Here is a 12,749-nt window from a genome sequence, read left to right as displayed (position 1 = left end):
TTGTTGAATAAATTAATTAGTCATGGGCTGCAGTGAGCTCCAATGTGTATCAAGTGGGGGCCTGGGATGTGCCAGAAAACTCCCTAGAGTGGTGACACAATTCCCATTTTGCAGATAAGGAGACTAAAGCTTGGAGAAGCATGAGCACCTTTCCTGTCTCTTCTCATAGCAACATGTCCCCAGCACCTATGATTTGTCATTGTCCATTTCCCCAACCAAATGTAAGAATTTTGAGCCCAAGGGTCATCTCTTACTCCTTGTTGCTTAAAAGCACCTGGTAGAAAGTTGGGCATGTACAGAATGCTTAAGAGATATGTTCTGTGTGAATGAATGAATGAAATGGCCAAATCAGGATACAACCCCCCAGCTGTCGGATAGCAAAGTCGGATAGCTCACCCCACTCTACGGGGGTGGGGGGGTCCCTAAAACAGCCATGGAGCCAATAGTTAAGAGTCCCTCCCCTTGGCAGAGTACTCTTCTTGAGAGCCAGAAGTATTTCAGATGGAGAACAGTGTCCACTGGCTGACAGTTTTTTCCCATCACAAACCAGGCAAACGGAAAGAATTTCTCCACTCAGTCCTTTCACAGTTCCCAGGCACACAGTCAAGGTTAATCTTCAGACCTCTCCTCTGTGTTCTCCCGACTCACTGTCTCATCTACTCTTGTGGCTTTAAACACCAATTACATACTGAGAAGATCTAAGTTCATATCTGTGATCAGGATCTTGCCCCCATCTGCATTCTGCCCCACTAATTTTCCCAATCTTTGGCTGCTGGGTTGGGCGGCTTGCCCATCACCCACTCACTCAGCCTTCAGCCAGCAGTCTCTGCTGCCTTCCCTGGGCCACATTGAAAACTGAGTTTCCCCTCCCTGCCTTTCCATCCCCACTGTGAGTTGGCTTTTTCCTCTGAGTCTTCATTTGGACAAACTCACTCTCCTTTGCCTCTTCTTTTTATTTCATTTATTTATTTTAAAATTATTGTTAGTCCTTAATGTTAACACTCGTGATCAGGAAAAGTGGCTTGTATAATCATTACTTCTTTTTGGCTGTGTCTTCTGGCATGCAGAACTTCCCCAACCAGGGATCAAACCCATGCCCTCCAGCAGTGGAAGCTTGAGTCTTAACCACCAAAGAACCACTGGGGAAATCCTGTCTCTTCTTTTTAGACTCTCCTCCATCCCCTAAACCCCTGTCTTAGGTCATGGAGATGGCTTACTCCATTCATGGATGATGGTGGCCCACTTATCTCACATGCTTCTCTCTCCTGAGCCTTCAGTTCTCTAGATCAGTAATCCTTAAACTACAGGGAGAGGGCCTACACCCCTTTGAGAATGTGGTCTATGGGCCCTCTCCCTCCAAAAAAACCCACATATACTCTTTTTTTTTTTTTTAACTTTTTATATTTTTTAAATTAAACTATAGTTGATTTATAATGTTCTAATTTCTGCTGTATAGAGAATAACTCAGTTATACACATGTATACATTCTTTTTAAATATTCTTTTCTATTATGGTTTATCCCAGGAGATTGGCTATAATTCCCCATGCTATCCCTTAGGACCTGGTTGTTTATCCATTCTAAATATAATAGTTCACATATGCTCTTTTTTTTAAAGTGTTTTATTTTTTATCTAAAATTTCTTCAAAACGTATAATTGCTATACAATATTAAGTTACAAGTTTATGATATAGTAATTCAGAATTTTTAAAGGCTATGCTCCATTTATAAGCATCAAATAACATATGAAGGATTCACAGATGCTCTTGAATACAGCATTTTGCATAGAAGTTCAAATTCATCCCAGTTAAGAGCCCCTCTGTAAGAGGGTCTCTCTGCTTCTCCCCTCCCCTCTAGGTTTCCGATTGTTGTTGGCTCTCCAGTCAATCAGAAGTGTCCTTAGAATCAGAAGTGTCTCCCTACCATATTATCACTAATACCCTTATTGTCATGAACAGCAGCCACAAGATTTGCACAACCCCTTTTCACGCATCAACTGATTTTGTGCTCTTAACAACCCCAAGAGGAAGGAACTATTATTGTCCCATTTTCACGGCTGAGAGAACTCCATGGTTGTATGTTTCGCCAACACCACTTTTAAGTCCAGGCTGTTTTTCCTCTGTATCGCATTGTGTTGCTCACTATAAATTGCTGTTTCCTTTGACCCTTTTATCTCCACCACCTGAAACCTACCTCTGCCCCCTACCCACACCCCATGGTGTGTTGCCTGTTATTCTCAACTGCTGCTTTTTTTTTTAACCTCCTCTCTCCCTGTCACCTGAAAGGCACATCACCTCCCCCACTTCTCTGAAGCTCCCTCCTTCTCCCCCATCCATGCCTTCAACTGACCACAGGTGGCTTCTTTGCAGTTGCTTGAGCACATGTGAGCCATGCAAGGGTTGGTTTCATTTCCCCTTCCACTCAGCCCAGCTGTGCCTGCCTCTGGGATCCTTGCTGGCACTCCAACCCCTTCTGGCAGAAGGCTTTGGCACTTCTAGGGTTGTCATACCTGAAATCCAGGTAAGAGGAAGGAAAGGGACACGCTGTTGAGGACCTACTTTGGCTGAGGCCTCATGCATGGCCTGGGGGCCCAGATTCCAACCTTTAAAGCCTCCAACTTCCAGGTTCTTCCAGGTAGCCTACTGATGGGCACCTGGAGGCTCTAAGATGATTGGTCTGAATCCATCTGCTGCCTGTCTGCCAATGGCTAAGGGCTCCTCTGGCTTGGCTAACCTTTAACTGCCCCCTGAGCCAGCAAAACTACTGCTCGCTGCCTCCATGAGAAACACCTGGCTGTTGGTTAACCTCTTCCTCTTCAGCTCAAATCTCAGACCGGCCTGATCATTTTAGTTAGGTTAATCACAATCACACTTTTGCTCCTAGTGTGATAAAATAGTCGGTCATTACAAAAGCAGTTTATAAAACTGCTTACCAAAGTGTAACATAGACATAGAAAAGTACGCATATCAAAAGTAGGCAACTTGATGAATCTTAACCCATCTGTATAACCGGCACTCAGTCAAGAAACAGAGTTGGTCAGCACCCTGAAACACCACTGGCCTATGTGCTTTCTTCCTCTCCTTGCCCTCAGCATAACCACTATCCTGATGACCTTTAACAGCGCAGATTGGTCCTGCTTGGTTTTGTCCCACAAAAACAATTTTAAGAGAACTAGATCATTCTCTTATCCATACCCCTAGACACATATTTTAATTGATTGATTCAATTCATCATTGACCAGATGTTGACTGTGTATAAAATGGATCAAAAATCTGAATTAAAACAAAAAATTCTGGGACTTCCTTGGCGGTCCAGTGGTTAAGACTCCACACTTCCAAGGCAGAGGTTGCAGGTTCCATCCCTGGTCAGGAAACTAAGATCCAACATGCTGTGGGGCATGGCCGAAACCCCCCAAAAAGCAAAAACCAAGAACCTGTGGCCTCAAAGGGTCTTTGGCTGTAAACTGACCCTTCACTGAGCCTGCAGAATCCCAAAGTGTATCCTTCATAAAGTGCCCAGAACATGCAAGCCCATCTGATCACTTCCTCTAAAGGTCAAGTGCTTATCTCACTGGGTTTGTTTTTTTTTTTTTTTGCTTTCTTTCCTCTTGATTTTATTTTATTCATTTAGTTCTGAAGGAGGGAAATTAGAGATGCTAGGGGGGATTCCGCCTCCCCCACCTCCCCACAACTCTAGCTTTGATCACTCCTAGATGGAGAAATCATCTTATAAGGCTACCTACTGCATTTTCCAAAAAGATGTGACAAGTTAGCTTTAAACTGTTAAACACACACAAACACACACTCAAAACCCCAAAAGCTGTCCTGTTTGTGCTCAGATATGCTGCAGCTTTTGCTCACTGATTCTAGCCCTGCCCGCTGCAATCTCCCTGAATTAATTAGTCAATTCAATATTCAGGTTTTGGGTGTTTTCCTGAGTGCCAGGCTCAGAGGCACATGAGGTGGGGCTTTCTGAACTCTGAATTCTTCTCATGGAGACCCTGGGGTTGACTGATTCAGGGATGTGGCTAAACCAACATTTACTACAGAACATTCCATTGGACACTAATCCCCAGAAATGCTTTGTGAAAATAGGGCTTGGAGCTCAAAGGAGTTGAGCAAATGCTCCACACTCTCTGGTCTCTTTCTCATATCACATCTTATACTAGCACAGATAAGACTCTGGGAGATCCGGAAGCATAAAAACTGACTCACTTTGTCAGTGTTTTGAAGACTTACATGACTTAGAATTCCTTTTCCTATAGAAGGCCTGTGAGTACTTCTTAGAATTAGTGTCCTCAGGGCAGGATACAGATCAAGTAACTTTAAGCATCCTCCCAAACTGCACTAGCCCATGGTGATACTGAACCCTTGAAATGCAGCCGCTCCAAACTGAGATGTGCTGTGTGTAAAGGGATTTCCGAGGTGTCGCAGTTGGTAAAGAACCTGCCTGCCAAAGCAGGAGATGCAAGAGACGTGGGTTCAAACCCTGAGTCGGGAAGATCCCCTAGTGAAGGAAATGACAACCCATTCCAGTATTCTTGCCTGAGAAATCCATGGGCCATGGTCAGAGGAGACTGGCGGGCTACAGTGCCTGGGGTGGCAAAGAGTCGGACACGACTGAGCACAGAGACACTGCGCTGTGAGTGTAAGTCACACACCAGATTTCAAAATCTTAGAAGAAAATCAAAGGTTAAAAGTCTTTATCTGGCTTATGTGTTGAAATAAGACAATTTTTGAAATACTGGGTTAAAACGTGCTGTTAAAATTAACTTCATCAGGGACTTCCCTGGTGACCCAGTGGTAAAAGCTTCACCTTCCAAAGCAGCCAATGCCGGTTTCGATCCCCTGATCAGGGAGCTAAGATTCCCACACGCCTCGTGGCCAGAGACACAAAACATAAAACAGAAAGAGTATGGTAGCAAATTCAATAAAGATTTAAAAAATGATCCTCATCAAGAAAAAAAATTCTTTAAAAAATTAATTTCATCTTTTTCTATTTTGCTTTTTAAAATGTGACTACTAGAAAATACAGAGTTATGCATGTGGCATGCGTTGTGTTTCCATTGGAGGCTGCTGCTTCAACATCCTGCCATGCTGTGCAGGCTCTGTGGGCTGGAAGAGGGGCATGGGACAAGGAGAGGGTTTGCAGCCCAGTGGAGGAAGTACAGGGGCACCCTGGGAATTCACTGAAGGGGCAGCTCACAAAGCTCCAAGACAGGCTGGTCAGGAAGCGGTGACTAAACTGAGACGTGAAAGATGAAAAGGAGTTAGACAGGGGAAGGCAGAGAAAACAGCATGAGCCCAGCCCTGGAAGAGAAAGGCAAACTGTGAGTATTCCAGAATGTCTGATGTGGCGGGTGGGGAACAGAGGGTAGGTACTGACCCAACATGAGACCCGAGAGGGCAGCCAGGGTCGAGATTTTTGGGGGCCTGGTAAGCCCTGGGTCAGGAAGATCCCCTGGAGAAGGAGAAGGACATGGTAACCTCCTCCAATATTCTTGCCTGGAGAATCCCACGGGCAGAGGAGCCTGGTGGACTACAGTCCATGGAGTCGCAAAGAGTTGGACAGAACTGAAGTGACTGAGCATGCATGCATGTAAGCCCTGGTAAGGAGTTTCTCCTGAGGGCAGTGAGACACCACTGAAGGGTTTTCAGCTAGGTGAAATTAGGAAGAACTGAATTTTTAGAAAGAATAGATATTTGGATGGGGCATAGATGAGTGTAGAGAGAAAATACAGGGAGGATGTCTACTCAGAAACTGTTGGAGTCATCGAGGAGTGAGAAGTCTGGAAACTATTCTACAAACCCCAGAATTAAGGAAATCCAGCATCTGGCAAAAGGGTCAGAGATGGGACTGCTGGCTGGGACTCCTACTTGGAGGTGGGACCAGGCAAGAGAGTGGTTGTTATTGTTGCTGTTTAGTTGCTAAGTCACGTTTGACTCTTTCGCAACCCCGTGGACTATAGTCCGCCAGGCACCTTCTGTCTATGGGGTTCTCCAGGCAAGAATAGTGGAGGGGGTTGCCATTTCCTCCTCCAGGGAATATTCCTGACCCAGGAATCGAACCCGGGTTTCCTGCATTGGCAGGCGGCTTCTTTACCACTGAGCCACCAGGGAAGCCCAGAGAGGGTGGAGCCAGGGTTGATAGCCCATGTTATTTTAAATTTTATTTATTTATTTCTTTGACCGTGCCTCAAGGCATTCGGGATGTTAGTTCCATTACCCGGGACGGAACTCGTGTGTCCTGCAATGGAAGTATGGAGTCTTAACCACTGGACCATTAGGGAAGTCCCCTGGTTTTGAATGGTGAGGCTGTGATGGGAAAACAGAAGTCCTTCGGAGGGGAAGATGATGAACTTAGGGTCGTTCAAGTGGAGGGTGGAATGAAGTGTGGTGCATACAGTGGGGATGCCCAAGACGAAGTGGACAGCTGGGTGTGGTTCTCAGAAGAGAGCTATGGGGTGGAGGTAGAGTCTACAGGAAACATCTCCCCACTGAGCCTCAGTTGCCTCATCTGCACTATGAGGCCGTGATCTACTTCCCAGTGTTACTGTGAGGATTAGATGATGTATCGAGTTGAATGTGCCAGGCCTTGCACAGGCTCACAGTAGGTGCTTAGGGAGATTTGGTTCTTTGTTTCAGAAGGTCCATCAGTTCCATTTCCTACATGGTCAAATGTACCAAGTGCTTTGCAGATACCACTTCCTCCTCCAGTACCCATGGAACCCACATCTTTGTTCTCAAAGTCCCCAGTGCGCTGATGGGGAGATGTTGCTGGGAAAAGCTGTGGGGAGAGGGAGTGTAGGCAGCTTCCCCCTGCCTGGGTTATCCTCGAGCGGGAAGGGAAGGGAGAGGGCAGTCAGTGCTCTGCAGTGGAGGAGATGCTGTCCTGGGCAACCGGGGCCGGGGCCACCTGCCCAAACCTGCCATCAGCAAATCAAGAGACCTTGCCCTGTTCTAAGCCTCAATTTCTCCACTGGCTCAAGGAGGAAGCTTCCCTGGTTCAGTCCCTGCCTTCTCCTGGCTCCCAGAAAGCCTCTTCCTTTTTCTTGACCCACAGAAGACATCACTTCCTTGAAGACTTGGCTCGCTGTGGGCCTCCTGGCGTCTCCTTGCTGGGGCAGAGGGCCAATATCTTGACAAGATTAAGAAGAGGTTTTGGGACTGAGCCAGCTGGGAAAACAGGAAAGATGACGAACCAGACTCCCCCCCTCTCCTCCTGGGGGTTGTTTATTCCAGTTTTCCCTCAGCCGAGTTTTCCGGATCCCTTGTAATGCTTGACATTTCAGCTGGTGCCTGGCCTCTGGCCCCAGGGCACCTAACGCACCTCTCCATCACAGAGCTCACGGAATAGACTCGCTCCCGTGCCCACTTGGCCAACTGCGCCCAACTCCTGGAAAGCAGCAAGTACACAGATATATCTAAGCTGAGAGCCTCCCACAGTCCAGGGGAGGACTTGTCCTCTCCCACAAGCCTCTCCAGCTCCCGTAATCTTGTCATTTTCAGCCATGGGAAATGAGGTTCAGGGAAGCCACCCACGTCACCCAGCGTGCTGGCGGTGGCTCCAGAAACGAGGAGGGTTGGAAGGGAGAGGGATACCTTATCAACGAGAGGCACGTTTTTCTGGAGGCTGCTGCTGAACCTTGCTTGGTTTCAATTCTGACTCTACAATTTCCTGCCTGTGGAATTCAGGCAGGTTCCTATGGGGAGGCAGCGTGGGGTGTAGCCGGTTAAGAGCACAGACTCTGGAATTGAAAGTCAGCCCTGCCATCTGCTCATTCTGTGACCTTGGGCAAGTTCCTTCGCCTCTCTGTACTGCAGTTTCCACAGCTGTAAAACACGATAATAATAGCTCTGACCACATAGACTTGTCGTGCGGATTAAATGTGATAATCCATGTGGAACACTTCGCACAGTGTCTGGCCCAGGGGCTGATTCCACTCGTGTCAGCTGCATCTGGATTTGGACCTCGTGGACTCCCGCCCCACCTGCTCCCCAGCCTGTCACCCGTCATCCTGCTGGCTCATTCAGCCCTTGGCGTGTGGTAGGTACTCACTGGCGTGCTGACTGCAGGAGTGGTTGGGGATTGACTCAGTGTTTCTGAAAACGAGTTTCTGATAATGTGTGGGAGGAGGATCCTGAAGGAAGATTTTCGGGAGTTTCCCAACCATCCTGCGAGGGATTGCTTTTTGCACGCGAGTATGAACTTGAAAATATTTCCAGACGCCTTTTGCCTCCCTGATGGCAGAAGCCACTCGTATGTTCACTGTGAACTGTTCAAACGTTACACACAGATATCAGGCTAAAGTCCTGAGTAATCCTGCTTTGAAAGAAGTGTTCACTGTTTATCTAAGACACGCACCGTTTATCTGAGGAATGTCCTTCCAGATTTTCCCTGTGCCTGGTATTCGAGCTCTGCTGTGTGTCCCACTCCGTGGTGTAAATCTAGATGACTAACTATACCTTAGGGTGGGCATTGTTGGGCTAGGATGCAGAATTTCATGGAACACTTTATCAGCAGTTAAAGCCACCGATGACTCACACCCCTGGCATACAATTAGCCTTCAGGACTCTGAGACCCGGAAATGATGAATCAAGTTCCCACCTGGCTTCAGAGTGAGTCCTCAGATTAAATTTCAGCAAGGAGATCCTCCAGTGTACTTGACCTCGATTATGTGCAAGTCAACCAAGCCTTCGTGAGGGGGCATAATGGGAGCTGTGGCCCCACTGCCACAAGCCCAACCCCCCCACCCCCCCATCCCCGTCACTCACTTACTGTGTGTAGGGAACTGAGCTGAAGGAGCCAGCCAGGCTGGGCTGGACATGGGTGGTTTCTGTGACCTCAAGCAAGTTGCTTCTCTTTCCTCAGGTTTCTCATCTGAAGAATGAGGAGAATCTTCCTGCCTTGAAAGGCACATTCCCCCATCCATCCATCCATTCATCCATTTACACTTCCATCCTTCTAGCCATCCATCCTTAGAAGATGGTATTTCATAAGCATGTGGGAGGATTACTCAATACACATAGCTATCTAGAGAAAAAAAAAAGTTGAGTCCAGTGGTAGATTGTATTATTGTTCAGCAAATATTTACTTCCCCCAGCCCTCCTCACTATGGGAGGAATACACTTCCTCACTGTGTTGACATTGGAATTAGCCATGTGACTTGCATTGGGCAAAAGAATGTGTGTGGAAGTGATGCTGTCTCCATTTCCCCTTCTTGAGCAGCTGTCACTCGTCATGAGAACCATGAGTCCCAGACAGTGGGGGCTGCTTCAGCCTGGATTCAGAATAAGATACATGGGGCACACACCCCACGGCCTGGAGCCCAGCCTAGGAGAGCTGCGATGAACCCCAAACTGACTTGCAGACCCCTGGGTGAGAAATGAATGCTTCCTTTTTGGTAAGCACTCAGTTTGTGGAAGCTGCTAGTTTTCTTCTTCTTCCAGCTTTATTGAGATATAATTGACAGACAGCACCGTGTAAGTTTGGGCTTGAAGGCGGTGCTAGTGGTGAAGAACTCGCCTGCAATGCAGGAGAAACAGGAGACTGTGGGTTCCGTCTCTGGGTTGGGAAGGGCTCCTGGAGGAATACTGGCAACCCACTCCAGTATTCTTGCCTGGAGAATTTCATGGACAGAGGAGCTTGGCGGGCTACAGTCCATAGCGTCGCACAGAGTCAGACATGACCGAAGAGACTTCGCACGCACGCACTGGATAGGTTTAAGATAAACAGCATAATGATTTGACCTACATACTTCCATGAAATGATGACCACTGCAAGTTTAGTGAATATCCATCATCTCATACAGATGCAAAATTAAAGAAATAGAAAAAAAATTTTCTTTATGATGAGAACACTTAGGATTTATTCCCTTAACAACTTTCATACATAACATCCAGCTGTGTTAATTATATTTATCATGTTGTACATCACATCCGTAGTACTTACTTATCTTATAACTGGAAGTTTGTACCTTTTGACCACCTCTGTCCAATTCCTTCACCCCCTTCCTCTGGTAACCACAAATCTGGTATCTTTTTCTAAGAGTTTGTTTCTGAAGTATAATTGACCTAGAACACTATGTCAGCTCCTGTTACAGAACATACTGATTGGATATTTCTATACATTTCAAAATCATCACCATGGCAAGGAAGTTGTTTTTTTTTTTTTAATGCAGCATCGTTGTAGCAAAATCTGGTCCACATGGATCTCTAACTCACTCCTTCTGGCTGACTTAACTTGGGTTTAAGGCAGGATTGTTTGATTAGATGGTATTTGACCTGAGATCTGAGTGTTCAGAAGGACCTAGCTATATGGCCATCTCAGGGGAGATGTTCTGGGCAAAGGGAACCGCAATGCCATGGTCCTGAGGATGGAGGAAATGTGGCCTGTTTAGGAACAGAATTAAGGTCAGTGGGATGGATTGTTTTATAAGAATGGGGAAAGGGATCTGAGGTGCATGTATTCAATGGGTCACTTCACATTTCCACTTGGACATCTCTCAGACACTTCAGAATATCAAATCCAAAGCTGAATTTGTGATCTTCTCCTAAATCCATCCTTCCTTTTTCATTTCCTCATCTCAGTCAGTGGCACCACCACCTACTTCCCCAGTCCCCCAAGCTACGAGGCTGGATTTCATCCCTAACTCTTCCCTCTCCCGGAAACCCCACATCCAATCTATCTTCAAATCCTGACAATTCCACCCTCTCGTGATCTCATATTAGTATTTGTCCACTTCTTTCCACCTCCGCTGAGACCACCCCAGTAGAAGCCACTATCCTCTCTTGCTTGGACCACAGCATTAGCCTCCTCCCCAGCTTCCCTGCCTGCATTCTTGGTGCTTCTCCAATCAGTCCTCTACATGGAAGCCAGTGGTCTTATTTAAAAACAAATCATCTCTCTTCAAGTGAGTGGATAAACAAACCCTGATTCATCTGTACAGTGGAATATTATTGAGTAATAAAGAATGAGCTAAGCTTTGGGTTGAATGGTTGCACGACAATGTGAAAAGACTTCTGCAGAACTGCATACTTAGAAATGTTTAAAATGGTAAATTTTATGTTATGTATATTTTACCCCTCCCCCCATAGAAAAGAATGAGCTATCAAGCCATGAAAAAACATGGAAAACTGTAAATGCATATTGCTAACCGAAATAAGCCAATCTGAATAGGCTACATATTATATGAGCCCACCTTCTGGAAAAGGCAAAACTATAGGGACAGTAAAAAGATCAATTGAGGTCAGGGAGGAACTGGAGAGAAAAGAAAAGTCAAGTACAGGGTATTTTTAGAGCAGTGAAACTTTCTGTATGGTACTGTAGTGGTGAACTCTTGTCCTCAGACATTTGTCAAAACTCCGAAGTATTAATATACAGCACAAAGAGTGAGCCCTGATGTAAACTGTGGACATCAGTTAATGAAAAAAAAAACTCACAAAATCAAACAAGTCAAGTTTCATGACCCCTCTGTTTAAGACTTCCAATGTCTACCCTCGACCTGGCTAGGAAGATCTGTCTGTCCTTCCTCCGCTGGTTCTTTCATCCCTAGTCATTCTGTAGGGCTCAGTTTATTTACATTTTAAATATTTTATTGGCTACGGCACACAGCTTGTGGGATCTTAGTTCCCTGACCAGGAACTGAACCCAGGCCCTCCGTAGTGGAAGCGCAGAGTCCTAACCACCGGACAGCCAGGGAATTCCCCAGGGCTCAGTTAAAATGTCACCTCTTCAGAGAAGCCCTCCCTCATCCACCAGATCAGATCCTCACAGCCCACTCCTTTGTTTTACCTTCCCTGTAGATTCAGTTCTTCAATTCTGCAGCATTTGCACATTTGTAATTAGAGAGTTAATTGTATTTATTTGCACAATGGTCTCATGCCCCTTGAAGGTTGGGGTCGTATATCCATCTTCATCATCTTATCTCTCGAGCTGAGCTGGTGCCTGGTACACAACAGAGGTCAGTACACATGTGGTTGAACACAGTTTGGAATGAAACTGTTCTCTGATTCCATGTATATGAAATATCCCGAACAGGTGAATCCATAGAGACTGAAATCAGACAGGTGGTTGCCAGGAGAGGGCCGGGCAGGGCCGGGGGGGACGGGCGGGGATCATTTTGGGGGAGTGGAAATGTTTTGGGACTTGACAGAGATGATGGGTGTTCAGCATGATGAAAGTACTGAGTGCCAGTGAACTTACACTTTTAAAGTAGCTCATGTAATGTCATGTAAACTTAAAAAAAAATAGACTGAAGCATTAATCAGTGTATTTCTTTCCTTCTTCTCCTCCTCTCCTCTCCCCCTCCTTCCCTTCTTCCTCCCCCTCCTCCTTCTTCACAGCCTTATAACCCATTATCTTCCCAGGTTCAGACAAGTAACTTTGGCCTCAGAGGTGGTTTTTGTAGCAGAAATGCAGAAACACTACAAAACAATTAGTGTTAGCTTTTCCCTTAAGATTTTTTATTATAGAAATTTAAAAATATATATTTATTGATTAATTTGGCTGTGCCGGGTCTTAGTTGGAGGATCTTCGTTGTGGCATGCAAGCTCTTTAGTTGTGGCTTGTGGGATCTAGTTCCCCTACCAGGGATCGAACCCAGGCCCCCTGGCATTGGAAGAGTGGAGTCTTAACCACTGGACCACCAGGGAAGTCCCTATTATAGAAAATTTTAAGTGTATACAAAAACAGAATAATGTAATGAACCTCCACATACCCATCACCCAGCTTCAACAGTTATCAACTCATG

The sequence above is a fragment of the Bos javanicus genome, chromosome 13, assembly GCF_032452875.1.
Source record: "Bos javanicus breed banteng chromosome 13, ARS-OSU_banteng_1.0, whole genome shotgun sequence".
NCBI lineage: Eukaryota > Metazoa > Chordata > Mammalia > Artiodactyla > Bovidae > Bos > Bos javanicus.
This window is presented reverse-complemented; position numbering follows the sequence as displayed.